The following is a 23557-nucleotide window of genomic DNA, read 5'->3' as shown; positions in this document are numbered from 1 at the left end:
GGTCGCAGGAATGCTGGAGCCTATCCCAGCTGTCTTCAGGTGAGCGGTGGGGTACACCCTGGAGTGGTCGCCAACCAATCACAGGGCACATATAAACAAACAACCATTCACATGTACCTAGCATGTTTTTGGAATGTGGGAGAAAACTCATGCATGCAAATGCAAACTCCACACAGAGATGCCCGAAGATGGAATCGAACTCGGGTCTCCTAGCTGTGTGGCCTGTGCACGAACCACTCCACACTGTGCAGCCTGTAGCAATATACACAATAAAAAATTATTGCTTTGCTATTGTTTGAGCAAAACAAAGTAAATAATTAACAAAAGCAAAAAAGTATTATTTTTTTCTCATTCAAAAATGTGTCTTTTGTGTCCCGAGGATTATACAAATATGGAATCTAAATAGTATATGTGAAAATTAACATATGTTAATTAAAAAATGTTAATTTAATCAGGTTAGTATCAATCAGGCACAGACACTGGTATCGATGTTATCAATATGTGGATTGATGGGTGAGCTAGCCGTTTTTTAACTTGCCAAATGAGAGGCGATCACTATGTGTGACTGGCTAATCACAGAGCATAAAGAGTGAATACATAATGAGTATTTTTTTAAACACAAATACGGATAATAACGAAATGTACTCGTTTCATACTCATTCATTCATTAATTTTCTTCCGCTTAGCCTCACGAGGGTTGCGGGGGATGCTGGAGCCTATGCCAGCTGTCTTTGGGCGAGAGGCGGGGTACACCCTGGACTGGTCGCCAGCCAATCAATCACAGGGCACATATAGTCAAACAACCATTCACACTCACATTCATACCTATGGACAATTTGGAGTTGCCAATTAACCTAGCATGTTTTTGGAATGTGGGAGGAAACCGGAGAACCCGTAGAAAACCCACGCATGCACGGGGAGAACATGGAAACTCCACACAGAGATGACTGAGGGTGGAATTGAACTCAGGTCTCCTAGCTGTGAGGTCTGCGGGCTAACCACTCGAACACCGTGCAGCCCCGTTTCACACTCTTATCTGGCAAATATACATTATCTGTAACTAATACTCAATTATAACGAAGAAAGCTGTCTCATGAGGACAGGGCAGCCAGAATCCAATCAGACAATGAACTACAGCATCGCTACTATGAATGATATTATCGTCTAATATGGAAGTAGCAAGTATGGTTTCACAAAACAATATGCGTTCAATAGAGTAATACAAAAATGCCTCCTAGAAGTAATCAGACCTCACTGTTTTCAATTACTGTGTATGTGATCAAATTGGCTGTGACCCTCGTATCTTCATGACCTGTGGAACACGCACATAAACATGATGGCGGCGATGTCGCTGCGGATGCGTTTTCATCACACACAACGAATAGCCGATAGCGTGCATTAAATACAATGTCAGAGAAAGTAAAGCTGAGCAATTTATCAAGAGTATGTGAACGTCTCTCTTTGTTTACTTCCAAGACAAACTCCCCTACAAGCAAAGACACAGCAAGTGTAGCCACACTGCTAGGAGACCCCAGTTCGATTCCACTCTTTGCCATCTCTTCTGCGAGGAGTTTACATGTTCTCCCGATGTGTGCGTGAAATTGTCCATAGATATGAATGTGAGTGTGAATGGTTGTTTGTCTACATGTGCCCCTGTGATCATTTCAGTTCATTGTCTGATTGGATTCTGGCTGCCCTGTCCTCATGAGACAGCTTTCTTTGTTATAATTGAGTATTAGTTACGGATAATGTATATTTGCCAGATAAGAGTGTGAAACGGGGCTGCGCGGTGGTCAAGTGGTTAGCCCGCAGACCTCACAGCTAGGAGACCTGAGTTCAATTCCACCCTCAGCCATCTCTGTGTGGAGTTTCCATATTCTCCCCGTGCATGCGTGGGTTTTCTCCGGGTTCTCCGGTTTCCTCCCACATTCCAAAAACATGCTAGGTTAATTGGTGACTCCAAATTGTCCATAGGTATGAATGTGAGTGTGAATGGTTGTTTGTCTATATCAGGGGTCGGCAACCTTTACTATGAAAAGAGCCATTTCACCCACTTGCCCACTAAAGAAAAATAGCCTGGAGCCGCAAAACGTTGTATGTTTAAAACAACATTGGAGGGAAAAAAAAAGACGAGTTGGAGTACTCTTGCTAGTAATGGAGATAAACTTTTGTTTTTAAATGAGCTCTAATTTATTTTTTAGAATCGTCAAATAACTCATTAATAATAATTAATAACTCAAATGACTCAAAGTATTACTCATTTCCCTTCATGTTAACCTGTCAGAGAGAACTGGATAGCATCCTGTCTGCTCATTCAGTCACCAGTCAGAACTCAGTCAGGATGCATTCATGGTCTCACACAAAGTTGGATTTTTGTAAACTCATAACAAAGACGTGCATTTTCACCACACGGGTGCTAAAAAATATTCAAGCATTGCAAAGGGAGCCGCAACAAAGAGGCTGGAGAGCCACATGCGGCTCTGGAGCCGCGGGTTGCTGACCCCTGGTCTATATGTGCCCTGTGATTGATTGGCTGGCGACCAGTCCAGGGTGTACCCCACCTCTCGCCCAAAGACCGCTGGGATAGGCTCCAGCAACCTTGGTGAGGACAAGTGGTAGAAAATGAATGAATGAATATAAAATGTCCCTTTTCTGCAGGAATTTGTTGTATTTGAATGCCTCAAAGCCTCTTCCTGGAGCTGCTGTGACGAAGTCCATATGATTACCGTAATGACCTGTATATCACTAGAAAGCGAATCATTTAAATATTAAAGGCTTACTGCAATTTAAAAAATACCATTGCCGGCTACAGCTTTGATGTTAAAAGTAAAAAATATTAATAAATCAATAAATAAAGCTTAACGGGGTGTATGTGGCCCATCCCTACTGCATAGTTCATCATTGAGATAGTTGTAAATTCTTCAAGGAGGAGACGGTAAACTATTCAACATTACATTTCCCAACACACCCTTCCTGGCACGCCTGTAAATACACTCTGTGTAGTGTTCACATCCACGCAATGACTCGTGCGTGTTGGCTTGTGGCTCAGAACTCACAGAGACACGACCGCAAATCACAGAACGTCTGCAGCAGTCAGGCGAGAAATGAAGCCTTTCCTTTATAATCAAGGAAATCACTTGTTTTCTTGTTTGACTTATCATCAAGCCTCAACTCCTTATCACTCATGAATGATTCACAGGAGTTGTGTTGATTTGCCTTCGCTTTGGCTTACATAATCAACTATATGCCGCTCATTCACATTCCCCCGCTGATGATGACAAAATTAAAAGCGAGGTAATGATGTTGAATGTATCGATCATGTCAGAGTGAGTTGTACGGGATGTGCGAGCAGTGAGCATGGCGGTAGTCATTAAGGCACCGGAGTGCTGGGTTAATGCGATTCTGCCAATAATGTTCATTAAGGAGATGAACAAATTAGTAACGCTCGGCGAGAAAACCTGATCAGCGCATCAAGAAGTCAGAGTCTTGTGTCTTGTGGTTGCCACCTGATGTTCACGCAAGAGTCCATGAGTGGGGGTGCAATCCGTGAATCTACCTGTTTATTTGTGCATGAGTGATTCTGCAAATGTCACGGGAATGTGATGCTATACAGGATGGCTGCTTTACCAGCAGGTGGCTAATTGCCTTTGTCCTCCCTCTCCGTGTGAATGATGGCTACCTGGCAACTGAATGAGCGGACGGTCTGAGAGGACCAAGGTTGGACGAGCCACAATACGACTATTGAGACTGATTATGGACATGAAATATTTTTGGGCTGGCATAATCATATGAAAGTATCACGCCGCAGACTATAAAACACATCACCTTGACAGACTGGGGGAGGGACCGGTTTTTGCAAGAGGCGGCGAATAAATGACCAATGCAAAAACACGACGGTTGCATTTGCCGGTAGGCATACTGAAATAGAACGACAGCATGACTCACAGTGTGTCAGTCAGAGAGCCAGTTAGATCACGTATACATCTTTTTAAGATGGGACACGGCAGCAGTAGCGTGCCGAGGGAGAAGAGTCAAAGAACCAAGGCTAGGGGAAGCCATATTTGTAGAGTTGAAATCTTGACACTAGCCACGTTTACATGAGGAGTTTTTCTCTTTCCGAATGGAATCTTTCCGAATGATCTTTCCGAAAGCAATGGTATACATGGAAAGGAATATTCCAATCGCGTGTCTACCTGCGCCGCTATAATCAACCAGAATAGTCAACACCAACATCACGTGATACCGACTTCCTGAAGTTTTTCTTTCAATTGTTGGAATAACTCCGTATTGCCAGTTTATCCTTCGTCCAGTCTTGAAATTTAGTTTGAATCAAAAACAAGTCCAATGCCGATTGCTCGCCTCCATTTTTTTAAATCGAAGAGCTGCGCGTTACGTCATATCTCAGCATTCGCCGAAAGAACGCACCCAGGAACAGGAAAAGATAAAGTTCAATCTTGCTAATATTTTATAATTAAGCTCGGCACATGTTTTATATAGATATGTATTTTCTTTTTTTTTAATAAAACTGGATTTGTGAATGGCGTATAGAAGGGTTTAGATTCTGTTTCACAGATGGCGCTAATGCACACGAAAGCTGCTTGCCAACCGCCAATAAACAACAGAAGAAGAAAAACACCACGAAGAAGAACGCAGTCTGACAACTTTCCGATTGAGCGGGAACAAGATACCTCAATCGGAAACGGAAAAGGAATATTCCACCCCTGGGAATCCGATTATATATTCATTCGGATTGGCACTTTTCTTTCAAGACAAACAAACATTCACACTCACATTCATACGTATGGACAATTTGTTGTTGTTTTTGGAATGTGGGAGGAAACCGGAATACCCGGAGAAAACCCACACAAGCACAGAGAGAACATGCAAACTCCACACAGAGATGGCCAAACAACCATTCACACTCACATTCATACCTATGGACAATTTGGAGACAACCCATTAACCGAGCATGTTTTTGGAATGTGGGAGGAAACACACACATACACGGGGAGAACATGCAAACTCTACACAGAGATGGCCGAGGGTGGGATTGAACTCAGGTCTCCTAGCTGTGAGGTCTGCACGCTAACCGCTCCTCCGCCGTGCAGCCCCATTCCTATAAAGTTAATGCAATTAGTCTGTAAACATGAGACTATTTACAGCCTACACGATGAATGACTACATGCCTCACACAGGATGGAAGAATAGAGTGTGAGCCTGTGCAGCTATACAGAGGAAGAATAGAATAACATTGCTCATTAGTTAGTTATGTCTCCCAAGCGGCAGTGCACCAAAGAAAGGAAAGCCAACCGCTCGATTGTGGCGCCCATCATTCATGATGAAGATTATTGAATGCAAGAGGTGTCATGGATTCTGTGGAATGTTAGAGGAACTTGTTCTTCTACACTAGCCTGACACAATATTTTGATGGATGGAAGAAAGACCTGCAAAACAACCACAGGGATAAGGTAGTAAGGAGTGGCGTCTTTTATAAATGTATTTATTTATTTCCCCAAATTCACCATATCACCAATCACCATAATTTGGCAAACATTTCTTAATATGTGATAATTGAATTGGAATGTCGTCTTATTATCGTAGCTGTAAGTATCAGCCTGATATCAGCATAAGAATGTGATATTGATCAACATCGATGTCAATGAAAAACGAAAATGCTGTATGCCGTTTTTTCCGAACCGTAAGGCGTACCTGATTATAAAGCACAATTATGGGGTTTATTTCTGTACTTAACACATACGTACATAAGGGGCCGAAAAACAGGCATCTGAGGCGGAGTGTTGAATGCAGGACCAAACTTTATTTTCTTGTTCAACATGAATTCACATTCGTAAACTGCAGAAAAATAAGAACCGTTCTAGTGGAAACACTGTAAACTTTAATAGTTCCGGGGGGAATTACTGTATGTACGAACCCCCGAGGACTACATTTTCTACCAACCTGTACTTTTCATTAAGTATCTGAACTGAATAGCTGGCAGTTTTGCCATCAAACATGCCGGGTTCCCTCTCATCATTGTCGGAGTCAGTCTCATTGTCAGGTGGCCAAAGCTCGGACAACAGTTAAAGCAGATACCTTAGCCTAAACATCCACAATCTACTTGGTTTTTCACAGTAGCGGAGCGTAGTATTACGTCCCTGCAACATTTTTAAAGATTTGGGAACTCAGAGCACACACACAAGTTCCAGCTAGTTGCTGGGGACAGTTAAGTAAAGACTTTGGCTTCTCAAATCAATATGCGCTCAAAACCATAATACAGTTGCATCACAAAAATATCACCAAAAAAATCAGCCCTCCCAAATCACTCTGCATTTTTTTCTCTGCCGTCGTATCACTTTGCTTTAAGCACGAAGCCAAAGGGATCAATATCTTTGTGAACTGGAATACATGGATGCTGAACTTCGTCAGATAGAGTTCGGTAACCATGGACACCATCTTTAAATTTTGTGATGACTTCTGACTTAAAATCACTTGTGGTCTTCACCTTCTTTGGAATATTGCAGTCAAGTTTTGGTCTTACTTAGACTTTTTTTCCACTCAATGAAAAATGCACTGACAGGAGTCATCAACACCGAGGCTCCATTGCATGACCTCTTCATTTCCTTACAGGCTTCCACAGTGAAGGGTGAACCAAGTATGGTGAGATTTCATCTTGGGCGTGTGATCACAAACCAATCACGACTCCAACACTTTATTACGCATGCCATGTTGCACACTAAAAAAGCGAGTGAATGCAAACAAAGGAAACATTTTTACAAAAATTGGGGATGATAACTGAAAAACATGCTAACTGGGGTGGACATTAACCGAGGTACCACTGTACTCACATTTTTTTTGCCATTTTTTGGTCTTTCTATTGTATTACAGTAAACCTCGGATATATCGGATTCAATTGTTCCCACTGGTTTTGTCCGATATAAGCGAAATCCGTTATATGCGTATACCGGAAAATGTCCGTTTTACGCATATATCGGATTTATATCTGGTATATGTGTAAATCGGATTTCATCCGTTATAAAAAGGCACTTCCTTGACTATGTTTCCAATGTACCTGGACGCGCAGGCAACGCTGCAAACGCTGCAAATGACGTCGTATAGCGGCCTGTCACGATTCGGCGAATCGGAGCGCCACGATGCGGCCATCCGATATATGCGAGGGAAATTTAATGGAAATGCATTGGAACGGGACTGGAGATTTTGTCCGAAATAGGCAAAATCCGTTATAAAAAATCCGATATATGCAATGAATTTTTATTGGAAATGCATTACAGAAAAATTGGTTCTTTTTTATCTGTCCTTTGTGAGCGAATTTCCGATATATCCGAGTCCGATATATCCAAGGTTTACTGTATTAACACTGTCGCAGTTCCAAACCACAGCAAACTACACATACATTATTGCTAAATATATGCCTTTACAGACAATACAGACAATTGTTATTTTATTCGTATTTATAGAGGAAATCATTGCAGTAGGTATGGTATAAGGATAGGTTTTGATGATTGGAGCCACTACTTTAATAATTACCACCCATGTTCTGAGAACATGAGAAACATACAATCTGCAGGCGTGAATAAGGATGATTAACAGAACTAGCATAGTCTGTAATACGTTGTAATCATATTGCTTTTGTCAAGACAGTATGATTACTCCCACGCTATAAGGAGAGTATTTTCAGCTGTTCTGCTAAATGCCACGCTCGGTGCTTTAGAATTTCTAATAAAGAGGCACATTCATGAATTTTTCCTTGTCTGCGCTGTCCCGTTGTTCTTTCACCAACAACACCCACACCACCTAGGCTGAATTGTGTCAAGGTTGCAGAGGGTATGAACTGATTTTCTGTCAATTCTGTCAGTATTTTGTATTTAACCAATAGTTGCATGGAAGGGTGCTGGTCCAACATGAAAAGACAGGACTCAATGAGGAATTTGGCATTTCAAATAAAGAAAACGAAGTGGCAATGCATCCTGTATTTACAGCTCGATCCCTCTCTCTCTCTCTCTTCTGAGGCTGCCCACCCACACACATCCCCACTCGTACACACAGCCGCCAGCCATGTGAGCATATATGCTAGACCCCTATAATCCAATAAGTTGTGCTTCCCGTGCTAAACCCAGTCAAGTTTGGCACACAGAAAGAGTCCATGTAGAGTACAATTCTTAAGCCTGGCTTGCAGGTGTGGGAGGGAAACATTTTTTATTATATATTTTTTTAAATACAACCTTGTGATCTCGCTCTCCTTTCTGATAGCTGATCATTCCCGAACACATCAAGGAACCGTGATGAGATGGAGCCATTTCATAATGACTCTATTGAAACAGATAAAACCACTACATACCTTGGACGGCTAACCCTGAAAACACTTAAGTACGATATTTCATACAGACCTGATCAAAATCTTAAGACCAGTTGCGGGAACATGTACAATTGGACTTTAATGAGGTTTTAAGTAGAGCTGCAGGAAGAAGGAGTGGAACTTGTAATGTTTGTTTTTCACTTGATCAAAAGGTCTAAGACCACAGGGTTATAAAAGCCAAAAATCTGCTCAAAATTCTCATCTTCTGTCAGGCATTGACACGGTCATGCCCTCCTGATGGCTAAAGCTAAGAAGCTTTCTCTTCCTGAACGTGGTCGGATCATCGAGCTGTATAAGCAAGGCCTCTAGCAGCGAGGTTGGACGCGGTAAGATAATCTAAATTCTACATTTTTTGAAAGATCCTGAGCATTACGGAACAAAAAAGTCAAGTGGTAGACCCCAAAAATTACACCTCCATTGATCCAATTGGCTGTCCGTCAAGACACAGGTCGGTCCTCGACCCAAATGATGCCACGGCAACTGTGGGAAAAGGGTTTCCAAAAACTCATCTCCTTCAATGAAACAAAACTGCCTGTTTGGACTTTGCTGTGGAGCATCAAACATGGGACATTGAAAGGTGGAAAAAAATGTAACCTTGCCGGTCCAGATGGCTTCCAATGTGACTGGCATGACACTCATGACATCCCACCTGAGATGTTTTCTACCTGGCACAATAGAGGGGGGTCCATCATGATCCGGGGTGCTTTTTCCATTCAGTGGAACACTGGAGCTTCAAGTGATGCAGGGTCGTCAAACGGTTGTGTGCATCCCTAATGACTGAGGGCCCTCGTCTGTGTGGTTTTTCAACATGACAACGCTGCAGTTCACAATGCTCGCTTGACTTCTTCAGGGAGAACATCATCGCTCTTTTGGAGCATCCTGCATGTTCGCCTGATTTAAATCCTATGGAGAACATTTTGGGATGGATGGCATGGAAGTTTATAAAAATGGCCATCAGTTCCAGAGAGTTGATGCCCTTCATGAAGTCATCTTCACCACATGGAGAAATGTCCCTAATAGCATCCTGGCAACACTTCCATCAAGCCCAAACCAATTTTGTTCTGTTTGGAGAGACTTTTATAATTTTTTTGAGCAATGGTTGATATAGTAATGGTCTGATATAGTTAACCTTCAAACAGCAAAAATAATGCATAAGGCTAAAAATAACCAATTAGCTAAAAATGTCATACTTCTCTACAAGAGAGAAGAAATATGATCTCAGGGAAAAGCTACATTTGAAACACTTATATGCTAGTACTACGTTAAAAAGCCATAGCATTTCAGTATGCGGAATCAAACTATGGAATGGATTGAGTAAGGAACTCAAACAATGCACAACGATGAGCCAATTCAAGAAACAATACAAGCAGTTGATGTTTGCTAAATACAAGGATGAAGAGTCTTGAACCAGTCATGATGTGCTATATATATCACTATATTGACACTTACTATGGTACCCATTGGATGGTCATATCACCTCGTACTTTGGTACGGGGTACATTATTAAAAAAAAAACAAAAAACCTTGAACTGTATTATGGAAAGCAGGAAGTGAACAAATGTAACAGTTACTGATTGTAAAAGTACCAGATGGAGGGGTAGGATTTAATAAGCTTTGCTTCTTCCTACTCCTTTTGGACATGTGGAACTGTGAACTGATTATGTGATGCATTCAATTGTAATCTGATGCATGTTCAAATGAAATAAAACCATTACCATTACCATTACCATTACCATGGTTTTAAACTTTCCATCAGCTGATAAACAGCCTTTTCAATTTAATTGTTGTTTTCAAAAAACAACTTTTTCAAACTGTACCTCTCCTTAAAACCTCATTATTTTTTTCATTAATATTTTTCGAATAGTCTTAAGATTTTGAGGTCTGTATATGATGTCATAGAATATTCCTAAGAGTGACTCTCATAGTGTTCTACTTTTGTAGCTGTTTCATGTTCAAAACTACATTTTATCCAAAAGTCCATGCCAAGCAGGTTTTGGAGCACAGTACTACAATACTACAAAGGAAAAAACTAATAAATAAGTTGAACACGAGCAGTACGCCAAAAGATTGAGGCAGCCATCTTTCTCTACCAGATGCATTGAGACTGATATCCTGATAATAGTGATAATAATGGAATGGTGTTCTACTTATATATTGTGATCTACCATACTAACCACTGCAAAAACCTGCTCTGTACGCTGTGGTTATTTACCCAGCATGCCTGAAGCTAACTGGCTTACAAATCAGACAATCAATTGTTGTTTTATTTATGGCCTCTTTATGATCCCTTGTGTGTCTGTGTATTTTTGCTCGTGTCTATTTGCGGTCTCTGGCTATACCATACCTGTCAACATTTGCGTATATTTGCTCAATGCTGTTGCTTGTCTTTACAGGTTGCTGCATCTCAAGTGTGGATACCATTACCATGTCACAACCAGTGATGGATGACAGTTTAAAAAAAATGGAAATTTACAGGAAAACGGAAAGAAGGGCAAACTACGAGGAAAACAGGAGCTAAACATGTTTAGAGAAGAAGATGACAAAAACACTATTTAAAAAAAAGTTTTAAGCACATACTACAGGCTTTTTAAAATGATCTCCATGATCTGCACCAGTGCTTGAAGATGTATTTTGCATACACAATCTTATCCAAAATGTATTTTTTATATTTTACTCATATTTGGGTCAGGAATTTGAGTCACGACAGTAATGTGTCTCACAGCTGGTCACACTTGACTGGAGAAGCTTATTATGTTGAGAGGCGCACACACACACACATAAACCCCCCCACACACACACGCGGATCTTTGCTCTGCCATTCATAATGATAGAGTCTTCCAATATGAATGTTTTACTTGCAAAAATGGCTGTCATCAGTCAGCAGCAGTCAAAGTGACACCGTTCTTATCCATGTTTACTTACAGCCAATCACTTCCTTTTTCTGATGAGCTTTTATGAGCTGGTCATGTTCGTTTATGATATAAGAGAACCAGAGTGTCAGAAATTACCACCTTGAGCCATAAAATTGTTCAATAATGGAATGGATTGAGTAAGGAAGTCAAACAATGCACAACGATGAGCCAATTCAAGAAACAATACAAGCAGTTGATGTTTGCTAAATACAAGGATGAAGAGTCTTGAACCAGTCATGATGTGCTATATATATCACTATATTGACACTTACTATGGTACACATTATGTCATTGGATGGGCATATCACCTCGTACTTCGGTACGTGATAAAAAAAAACCAAAACACTATATTAGGAAAGCAGGAAGTGAAAAATGTAACAGTTACTGATTGTAAAAGTACCAGATGGAGGGGTAGGATTTAATAAGCTGTGCTTCTTCCTACTCCTTTTGGACATGTGGAACTGTAAACTGATTATGGGATGCACTCAATTGTAATCTGATGCATGTTCAAATGAAATAAAACCATTACCATTACCATATGGTCATATCACCTCGTATTTCGGTACCTTACAAAAAAACAAAAAAAAAAAAAACACAAAAAAAACCCCCAGATTCTTACCAATACACACCCCTACTTCCAAAAGTGCTTTGCTCTGATTATTCTGTAATCACAGAATAATTTGACAGACCTGGTCATTATTAGTAATTAGTAGTTATTGTCAATATTTCAGCTTTTTGTCTTCACATTATGGCTTTTTGCTTTATTTTTTCCAAATGTTGCTGGGGATTTTGTTCATTTAAATTTTTAAAATGTTCTGCAAGCCAATACAAAATATGAGCCGTGGGCTGCAAATGGCCACTTTGAACAATCCTGTCCAAGACAAACATCATAAATCCATCCATCCAACCATTTTTTATACCGCTTGCTACCCACCTGTGCTACCCCAATTAAAAACATGGAAGGTTAATTTCCAGTCAGCTTCAGTCACCACAATGCTGACAAAGGTTTGGATTTGGTCCCTGGGCATAATACAGAGGTGCCCATTGCTCCTCAAGGATGGGTTAAATGGAGCAATTTAGCGGTACAATGTATGTGCATGTGACATATAAAGAACTATATGACTTATTTCAAACCACAGTAGATAATAGAGCAGATGTTGGAATGTTTATTGTGCATCTAGAGAATAGTTCTGCCTGCAGTGCAACTCGGATAAGGGTCACCAATGGGTATGGTACCCATTATGTCATGGTATGGTCATATCACCTCGTACTTCGGTACGTGACAAAAAAAAAAAAAAAACAAAAAAAACAAATAAACTATATTAGGAAAGCAGGAAGTGAACAAATGTAACAGTTACTGATGTAAAAGTACCAGATGGAGGGGTAGGATTTAATAAGCTTTGCTTCTTCCTACTCCTTTTGGACATGTGGAACTGTGAACTGATTATGTGATGCATTCAATTGTAATCTGATGCATGTTCAAATGAAATAAAACCAATTATTACCAATATGCATTGTTGTAAATAGACACAGACGGATCCACGTGACACACCAAACTATAGAAGAAGAAAGAAAGCATGTGCATAAGTGTGCATAAGTTTGCCGTCTTCCGGAAGTGGAATTACCTCTACAAGTCATTTTGGAGAAAAACAGAGTAATGTGCGTCTAAATATGCAGATACAGTACTATGTTGGCTTGTCGTCAAAACTCATTTCTGGTCGCTATGGCGACGGGGTGGAGTAATCTGTGATGTAATCATGACTGAAAAACAGTAGTTCAGCTGTCTACACAAAAACGACAACAGCATTTTCAGAATTTCTGTTTTGAAAAATACAGTTTTAGGGGCACCCAGAACGACATTTTGGTGTAGATAAGAACCTGAAACGCCGTTTTGACCATTTTTGTGCAAACAACCAACACAAGAACGATGACATCACGAGAAGCAAACATAATATCTGAACAGTTTGACTGACATGACCCCCCCCAGTCTATATACTTTGGTGCGTCATGTGGTTCTGTCACAGCGCCACATGTAGGTGTGCCTTTTGTATTACATTGTTTTCACTAAGTGATCCATTACTAATTACTAATTTGGCATCGAGTGGATGCAAAGAGTCTTTATTTAAAAAGACACGGTAAGTTAGAAATTGGCACATCATTTTTTTTTGCAGCGCACAAATCTTTCAAGTACAACCCTCAACCCCTTTTCCTCGAATCCAAAACACACTCCCACATCTGTTGTTTACAAATGATTTGTTCTCCTGCAGAAGGCGCCCCAAAATACTGCACAAGCTCCTATTAAATTGCATTTGATTTACGTCTTTATTTACACAATTTAAACTCTCAGTGAAGAAAATAAAAAATGCACAGTTAGCGTGTAGCCACGAACTAATGTTAACTTATTTGATCATACGACTTTCATAATGTGGTGTACATCATCATCTGACAATCATCATCTCCCACCATCACTCAACTAGCAGTCAAGGCTAAACATATTGACTCATAAATCCCTCCTTTTTAGTGGTGAAATAACATTTGTTTAAGACTCTTGGCCTGCGATATAATAAACATAATGAAATATTAAGATTGAAATTGAGGAATAATTGTTGGAATTTTCAACCAGAGGGCCGAAGCACAGCAGTAAACTATGCCACAACATAAATAACACAAGAAATGGTTTATTTATTTATAACAATCACAAATGAACATACTTATTTTTGCACTACTAAAACACACACGTCACTGTTATGTACAATAATGCTTCAAACGTGCAATAAGATTCATTCATCCAAGTGAAACTTGGGTACAATATATGCAATACTACATTTTGTTTACTGAAATTCCACATTTTGGTTACTGCAATTCTACATCTTGTTGCTGTATTTGTACATTTTTGACTGCAATTGTACATTTTGTTACTGTATAGGATATTGTTTTTGATATTTTGCTATTGAAAGAACAATAGAACCTCTTTAACCTATAAATCAGTACAGCCAACAGACACACTCTATATATTAAATATATTTGATATTGATATTAAATCAATACAATTCCAAACAAAATACTAGAATTTAAATTGTAAGTGTTTATCAATGCTTCTGTGTTTAGGCCAGTCGCAACTGCACCGCGTCAAGTCTACGCCACACCAACGGGGTGTGGCTAACGCACTTTGCAATTTCCGCGAGAGGCACAGTCCAGCGCTGCACGGCGCACCCACGCCTCTGTCCCCTCCCACCGGATTATAACAGATTAAAACAGAAAAATATGGGCAATCAGAGGTAAAACCTTAAGACACTGACTGACTAACATTTAGATCAGATAAGCCGATGAGTCATTAATCGGCATCATACTAGGGATGAACCGGATACTTGTTCATAACAAGTATCCGTTACGATCCGTTCATTCCAATAATGCATTATACCTTTTAAGAGTATCAAACAAGTACATTTCGTCATTATCCTTATTTGTGTTTAAATAATAGATTGACGCTTAACACGAGAATATAACATTCTACTTACATTTATAGGTCAAAGAAGTAGAAAAAGCATAATAGGTCCCCTTTAAATTGCTTTGAGAACCCCTCATAACAGTAGAGAGTAGAGTGCAGTTTTGCCTAGTTACCTTTACATGGTAGCTGCTCATAATCCATTCTCTATGAGTATTCTCTATGCGTATCTGAGGAATACACACATCATGACACTATGTCATGCATTTCCCCCCAGAACCTTCTAAACATACCAATTTTTGCTGAATACATAATGTAAAAAGAACTAGCATTACGCCCTCAGTCCAGTAATGTCTCTCTTTGTGGTCCTCTGAGCTGTCTTGGTCTTGCTAAGCGTCATTAAACACCAAAAAGAAAGAAGGAGACAAATGCTGTCAAGCTACTTCTGTACGTGCTGCTATACTGTCACAAAATACTGCAAAAACACTAGTTGGTCCGTAAAGTGTAATTAGTCCATGTCTCCGTCTAGTTGCAGTGGAACCTTCAAAGTCCAAAGATCATTATTTGTTTCTGTTTTGGTGCAACTCCTGAGGCTTATTAAATACATCCAATGTTGCTTCAACTCCAAATGAATAGACTTGTGATGTACTTCATAGTTATTCTGAACATGAACTTTCTCAAATCAAGGTCATTAAAAATGCTCTTTCTTTGTTATTGCCTTAGCGTGGATATTGTTTTAAGTGTGCAAATCTGATGCAAATGCAAATAAAATGATCTCGTTTGTCTTGTTTCAAGCTGCAGTTGCTGCACAAAAAGTCCAGAGGGAGTGATAAAAGTACAAAAAGTGTCTTTTCATCACTCAATATGCAAATAAACTAAAAAGGTTAGTCTTTTAGACAAATATATGTTGAAAATGAGCAGTTGAAATCATTATATCACACTGGCTATTTTATAGTTATCTTTAATTTATGATCATCTGCTATAGATACAATGATTACATCCAAATGCAACGATTTAGCAAATTTAATAGTAGCTAATTTATTACATTAAATATAAACCAAATATATATTGCTTGGAAAATAATGTACCGTATTTTCCACCCCATAAAGCGCTCCTGATTAAATGACACAGTCTCAATTATGGGGTCTATTTCAGAGAGGCGTTCATTTCATTGGTTAAGATTACAATCGGTAATTGGAAATGTGAGTACCCGTGTTTAAAATAACTTGGGTAGTTAATCTATGCTTCTCTCCACCTCCGAGGACACACACCGGGCATAGTGTGTCCGACGTTAATGCACCTTTAATGCAAGAGTGTGCTGCTTCTGGCTTCAGCAAGGGCAGTCCTGGAGGGTATCGGGTCTACAGGACATGCCCATATAAGGAATCCCGGCTCGCTGTGACATCAAAGGGAGCCATTGTTAGAAGAACCTCTTGAAAACGAGCGTTCAGAGACATCCCATGCACAAACCTTGAAAAGTAACGAGAATACAACATTCGAGTGCAGCACGGCGGTCGAGTGGTTAGCGCGCAGACCTCACAGCTAGGAGACCAGGGTTCAATCCCACCCTCGGCCATCTCTGTGTGGAGTTTGTTCTCCCTGTGCATGCGTGGGTTTTCCTCCCACATTCCAAAAACATGCTAGGTTAATTGGCTAATTGACTCCAAATTGTCCATAGGTATGAATGTGAGTGTGAATGGTTGTTTGTCTATATGTGCCCTGTGATTGGCTGGCCACCAGTCCAGGGTGTACCCCGCGTCTCGCCCGAAGACAGCTGGGATAGGCTCCAGCACCCCTGCGACCCTCGTGAGGAAAAAGCGGTAGAAAATGAATGAATTTATGAATGAATACAACATTCGAACAACATTTATAGGTCAGAAAAGTGGAAAAAGCATATTAGGTCCCCTTTAAAACACGAAGGAACACTGTATCGTCAATGTAGAACTTTCTGATGATCTCAATCTCAAAGAGGCAGATGATGCTTTTCCCTGTGATATGCTGCATTTTTTTTCTGTATGTTTTGTGGACAGTCCAAATGCACATCGTCCATGTCCTGTGCTGATAATAGCATGTTACCAAGTCAAATTTGTGTTGCTGTCACTCCCTCGGTGGTCTGCAGACTTGATAAATGCCACAGACACATCAAACATGCGCACAAGCAAAACAGAAACCATATTGCATTTGAAGATTTTTTGATGCATGCATTCATAAATAAACAAATAGACAAACACATTAACAACCCAACACACTAAATTAAATATTTAAAAACGTCCATTCAATCAGGCAAATCAAATTCTCATCACACATGACTTAGCAGGTTACCATACTATTATCCCACTAAGGCTACTGAATAGACATATTTACATATTGCACAACTTATTCAAATAGAAATCACATGCAACAATGATGAAGTCTTGTATTGTTCTATTTATTTCCTGTGCTAAATGGTGCAGAATCACCTCTTCAGTCACCCGAACACAAATGTTCTTGACAAATTTCCAGACGATGTCAAATTCATGCAAGGTTAAGTTCCTTTAAAAGGGGCCTCATCTTACTTATTTCTGTCGTAAATTCATTTTAATAAAACATAGTTGCCCATTGCCACTTTGCAGTTCGAATTTTGTGGCTTCACCCTGCCACGGTTTTTCAAAAATATATGAATTAATAAATCATGCTGATTTGTGGTTCAATATTAGAGCAAAAATATGCATATTGAAGCAAATTTTGCAGGGCTAACGTGAACATTTTCAAGCATAAAGATGGCTAATTTCAGGTGTATAAGCCAGCTACTTTTAACCCTGCAGTTTATACATTGGTGCGGCTAATTTATGACCATTTTCTAATCATGGCATCCCCTATTGCACATTTAAACAATGTGCCATTCATGAGTCAGTTAGCAAAAGCCAATCACAAGCTATGAGGGATGTCACAACGAGATTGTCAGTACAGTACAAGGTCATTACTCAACATAACAGTCTGATATTGTCATAGTGTCATCTTAGATATAAGGCTAAAATCACCACACAGCAACTTAACACTCGAAAGGTAGCTTTTTGTGACCTACAGATGTTGTTAAAATGTTGTATTCTCGTGTTAAATCATGCCAAAGTTTCCGATAATGAGGTTTGCGCATTTGGAAGTGAGCCCTGAAAGAAGTTTGGGCTGGCTCAAAACGCTTTGTTTCAGAGGGCGTTGCAAAACTGTTTGTTTGCTTCCTAATGGGTGGGTCTATAGACACGATACGCTCTCTGCCCTCTCCCAAGCTCTGCTCTGCTTTACGAAACAAGCTCAGGCAATAGTGATTCCCAGCAAGAGAAAAATATTGCATTTCAAACGGGGCTGTTTTCAGTCATCTCTGTGGCTGTGCTGGATGTTTTTTCATAGCAATCATCACTGTTAGTATGCAAATGAGCCAACATGCAGCGCAGACTTTGTGGAAACAGAGAAAGTGACCCCTTAGGCAAGTAATAATTAAAAACAACTAAAACAAAGATTAATATAATGTTGGTTGTTAAAATCTGAGTGTACAATATATGTTTTCTCAAGGAGGATGAGATAACGCAAATATACCATGAAAGGTTCTCCTATTTGGCGATGAGGAACAGGAATGCTGGTGGAAAACAAGCAAACTGGTTTAGCCTGATGCTGTGTTTAATGTAACTGTCAGGAACAGATGATCATGGTGCATGATGCGCATGGTGGCCTCTGATGTACAGTCCAGTCTTGCGTTCATTTGATTGATTTGGATTACACTTAGCTGTGTTAAACCCTCTCACGCCTTCTCTCCTACCTCTTTGCCACTTGTGTTGGTGGGAGGGACGGAGGCGTGGGTGTGCGGCGCCACACTGTGCTGCGCCGTGCTGTGCCGCGCCGCGCTGTGCCGCGCTGTGCCGCGCTGTGCCGCGCTGTGTCGCGCTGTGCTGCGCTGCGCTGTGCCGCGCCGTGCTGCGCCGCGCCGTGCTGTGCTGCGGCGCGTCGTGCTGCGCCGCGTCATGCTGCGCCGCGCCATGCTGCACCGCGCCATGCTGTGCCGCGCCATGCTGCGCCGCGCCATGCTGCGCCGCGCCATGCTGCGCCGCGCCATGCTGCGCCGCGCCATGCTGCGCCGTGCTGCGCCGCGCCATGCTGCGCCGCGCCATGCTGCGCCGTGCTGCGCCGCGCTGTGCTGCGCCGCCCTGCTCACGAAATTTGTGCGCTGGTCACACCCTGCTGGTGCGGCCTGGTCCAAGAAATTAAAGCCCAAAAATATTTAAAGATATTTATATTGTTTTTTGTAATAGTCATAATATCCTGAAAACACGAAAACCAATACATTTGTAATTTTAGGAATACTATGTTGAAAGAAAACATATAACATGGGAATCAAGTCAAAATGTGGCCCCCTATGGAAAAAGTTTAGACGACTAAGTGGTTGAAAGAAAGGCTTATTGCAGATCATGTCACTACACAAAATTAATGATATAAAAACAAAAGCAAAATACAATTGTAAGCATCAGCAAAATCACAGATATTGATCCCTGGGCTTTATTTTTATTCTAGCATCTAAAGTGTTTTATTTCTTGTCATTTGCTGACTATTTACTGACAATTTTCTTCATAATTTGCAGCCAACACAAAGATACGAAACTGTCTTCTTGCCTTTCCCAAATAGAGTTGCTGATAAGTAGAAGCATTAAAAGTATATTTTATTGAGTTTTCCAGTGTTTAATGTAGAAGAAAGCACTCCTAATGGGCTGGATGGTGGATTATATATTGCCACGGAAAGGAAGAAAGAAAGCAATATTGCTCTTGGATGGAGTTAATGTTTGCGGGTTATTTAGGGAGCACTTTTGTCTTTGGGTTAGAAGCTCTGGCCAGGGACCATCAAGGGACCGCGGTTTTGAAAAACATTTAGTCATTGGCAGTTACATTTGTTTGGCTGAAGCTGGCAATCACCTCAAAACGTGATTGTTATTCAGTTCAGACGCTGCGCTGCATTTTGCTTGGCATTAAAACGACTGTCGATTTTATACAGTTTGTTAATGTATGTTGGGATTTTCTCCACAATACAATATAAGCATAACTAGTAGCAAGCAAAAGTTTAGACATACTTTCTCAAGCAATTAAATGAGACGGTGCGTCCAAATCTATGTACAACACTGGTATATACTGGAATGCCTGGTATAACAAAAGGTACATTTGTTTGGACAAATACATCCATTATAACAAATGTTATGTTTGTTTTTAAATAGTAAAATGCCATAGCTTAAAAGTACAATGATTTTTTTTTTTTTTTTTTAAATATTGCAACCTATTGCAAACTACAGCGTTTCTACTACGTTACACTTTTCTGCACTGTGTGCAAGCTACCGGCCCCGCCTCCACCTACAGAGACAAAGAGACTGTCTTTTTGGTGGTCCTTCCTTCGATCCTTCTGGCTTTTTGGGTTTCAAGCAGTTGGCTTGTGGCGGCCAAGCGTTCATAGCGACGTCGCTTTTTGATCCTTCGATGTCGGCTCTTCCTATCATTGTGAAGCAGAATTCACCAAGCGTTGGGTTGTTCACCCACTAATAGGGAACGTGAGCTGGGTTTAGACCGTCGTGAGACAGGTTAGTTTTACCGTACTGATGGTGTGCCGTTGCAACAGTAAATCTGCAACGACTAATGAAAGGGCTCACGAGGGAACAAATGCACCAAGGTGCTGAAACCAACACACAGAGTTAATCTTTTCTCGCCTTTTTGGAGGCAGGAGATGAGGAAAAAAGACATACATGTACAGTATATGGCAATATATCGAGACTGGCAAAATGATCAAGTTCATTTTCATTTATTATCTGATTAATGAGAAATCTTGTCATGTTTTAATCCATACATTTTCCATGTTGCTTATCCTCATTAGGGTCGTGGGGGTATGCTGGAGCCTATCCTAGCTGACTTCGGACAAGAGGCGGGGTACACCCTGGACTGGTCGCCAGCCAATCACATATAGACAAACAACCGCTCACTCTCACATTCATACCTATGCACAATTTGGAGTCACCAATTGACCTAGCATGTTTTTGGAATGTAGGAGGAAACCGGAGTACCCGGAGAAAACTATGCACACACGGGAAGAACATGCAAACTCCAAACAGAGATGGCGATTCGGAGAATCCTCTCCTATCCATCTCTGTGTTGCCTCCATGCTAACCATTGGGCCACTGTGCAGCCCATCATGTTTTAATCTTGTGAGATATTGTGACACCCGTAATAACTATTGATTTGGCTATTATCAAGAAACCATGGAATTGGCTCGATATCAACTCATAGATTAAATTCTTATGAGCTATTTTTGTTGTCATCATGAGTACTCTTGCTTGTATTTCTGCGATCGGTTGGCAACCCTGCCTCCAAAAGTCATCTGGGCTAAGCTCCAGTTTACCTGTGACCCTAATAAAGGGTCCCTAGCAGTAGAAAAAAAATGAATGGATGGATGTTCATCAAGCATCTTACATATGTGACATTTATTACACCATTCATGACTAAAGTGCTGCCTCAGCACATGCCATTTAGTTTCACGTTCATTCAACTGAAGGTCAGATGGTATTAGATTACAAACTCATGAATCTAGTTTTCTTGCTGGGGAAGGACATGGGGGTATATGTACATTTATGTATTTTTATTCATGTGTGTGATCACTGCACTGCATGCAATATAATATATAGATGGAAAAATTGATTTACTTTGCAAGTGAGACATTCAGTCTTTCCACCTCTGTGTAGTTTATTTAGTTTTTCAATGTACTTCTTAGTTACGTTTTTTTTCTCTTATCCTGCACTCCAGCAGCAGTAATTATTTGCCTCAGTCTCTGCATCCTAGGGTCACACATCCAAAAAAAGAGGGTGATAATACATAGATAGAAAAGACAAGACAGCCTACAGGAATGAGGTTCAGAAACTGGCGCATCGAAAACATCATGGAGGACATCACTGTGGATGAGCTCAGATTCAGAGATACACTCGAGGCGGGCGAAACTACAAATTTTGGTATCAGTCTGATACCAAGTAAATTCAAGGCCAATTGCACAGATAACATATTGCAATAATTTACAATAATGAAAATAATAAGATAAACACTCATTTGTGAACAATTGTAATTGTGTAACAATTTGTAATTCAAATTTATCAGCTTCACTCTATCACAGTTTCTTACAATAAATAAATTAATGAATTATTGCTGTTGCGTGGTTGACTAAAAAATGTGCATATTTGATCAAATTTGACATATTTTTGGACTTCAATATTTTCAAGCATAAAAATGACATACTATGTTGTATTCTACACTGGTCACTAAGTGTCAGTGACATTACATCGATGAAACAATAGCCACAGCAGGAAATGGTTGTTCAGAAAAAAAAAAAGTTGGGTTTGGAACCAATTAACTGTAATAAACGAGGGATTACTTCATATAAATACAACATTCATTCATTCATTTTCTACCGCTTTTCCTCACGAGGGTCACGGAGGGTGCTGGAGCCTATCCCAGCTGTCTTCGGGCGAGAGGCGGGGTACACCCTGGACTGGTCGCCAGCCAATCACAGGGCACATATAGACAAACAACCATTCACATGTTGCATGTTTTTTTTCTAGCATGTTTTTGGAATGTGGTAGGAAAACCGGAGTACCCGGAGAAAACCCACGCATGCACTGGGAGAACATGCAAACACAGAGATAGCCGAGGGTGGAATTGAACCCTGGTCTTCTAGCTATTAGGTCTGCACACTAACCACTGCCCACCGTGCAGCCCAACGTGCAACATTCATTCATTCATTCATTTTCAACCGCTTATCCTCACAAGGGTCGCGGGGGGAGGGGGTGCTGGAGCCTATCCCAGCTGTCCTTCAGGCAAGAGGCGGGGTACACTCTGGACTGGTCGCCAGCCAATCACAGGGCACATATAGACAAACAACCATTCACACTCACATGCATACCTATGGACAATTTGGAGTCGCCAATTAACCTAGCATGTTTTTGGAATGTGGGAGGAAACCGGAGTACCGGGAGAAAACCCACGCATGCACAGCGAGAACATGCAAACTCCACACAGAGATGGCCGAGGGTGGAATCGAACCCTGATCTCCTATCTCCACGCTAACCACTCGACCACTGTACAGCCCTTAAATACAACAAGAATAGAAAATATTGATCTGACACTGATATTTGGATTGATCCATCCACTTCTACCAAACACCCCAAACAACAGTGTTGCAGTGGAGTGTTTATCAACTTTCAAATTTCTTTCAAATTTCTCACGTCTCCGCTGATCTCCCCCCCGCATCCTCATCAAGAAGGTGCAGCACTGCCTTTGATTCCTCCACGTTTGTCCTATGATCCTGGTGGACCTCTCTACTGCTGTCCCACATACTAACTAACTGCATGTTAGTATGGTTGGCCATTTGCTCCGCATCCGACTGCAAAGCCTCAAACTGGTGGTGAAAACTACTCAACAGATCAGTGGATCACCCTCACCCTCCATCAAGGACATTTATCAAAAATGCTGTTTGGGCAAGGCGAGGAACATGATCAAAGAGGCGTCCTTAACTAATCATGGACTTTTTATCCCAGTCGGCTCCCACACCACCAGGCTCAGGAAGAGCTTCTTCCTGAGGTTCTGACCCTGCTGAACACATCAAAATAGGATCTTTGTTGCAATAATAAATCAGTTTTTTGCACAGTCCAGCACTTTTCTTTTCACTTTTGCCTCTTGTATTATCTTATAACCTTCTTGCATTGACTCATTCACCAGTTTAAGCTGAATTTTGTACATAATAATGTAGTTCGTAAAGTCACTTGGCATTCATATTTAATGG

Source organism: Doryrhamphus excisus, chromosome 4 (genome assembly GCF_030265055.1).
Source record: "Doryrhamphus excisus isolate RoL2022-K1 chromosome 4, RoL_Dexc_1.0, whole genome shotgun sequence".
Taxonomy (NCBI): Eukaryota; Metazoa; Chordata; class Actinopteri; order Syngnathiformes; family Syngnathidae; genus Doryrhamphus; species Doryrhamphus excisus.
This window is presented reverse-complemented; position numbering follows the sequence as displayed.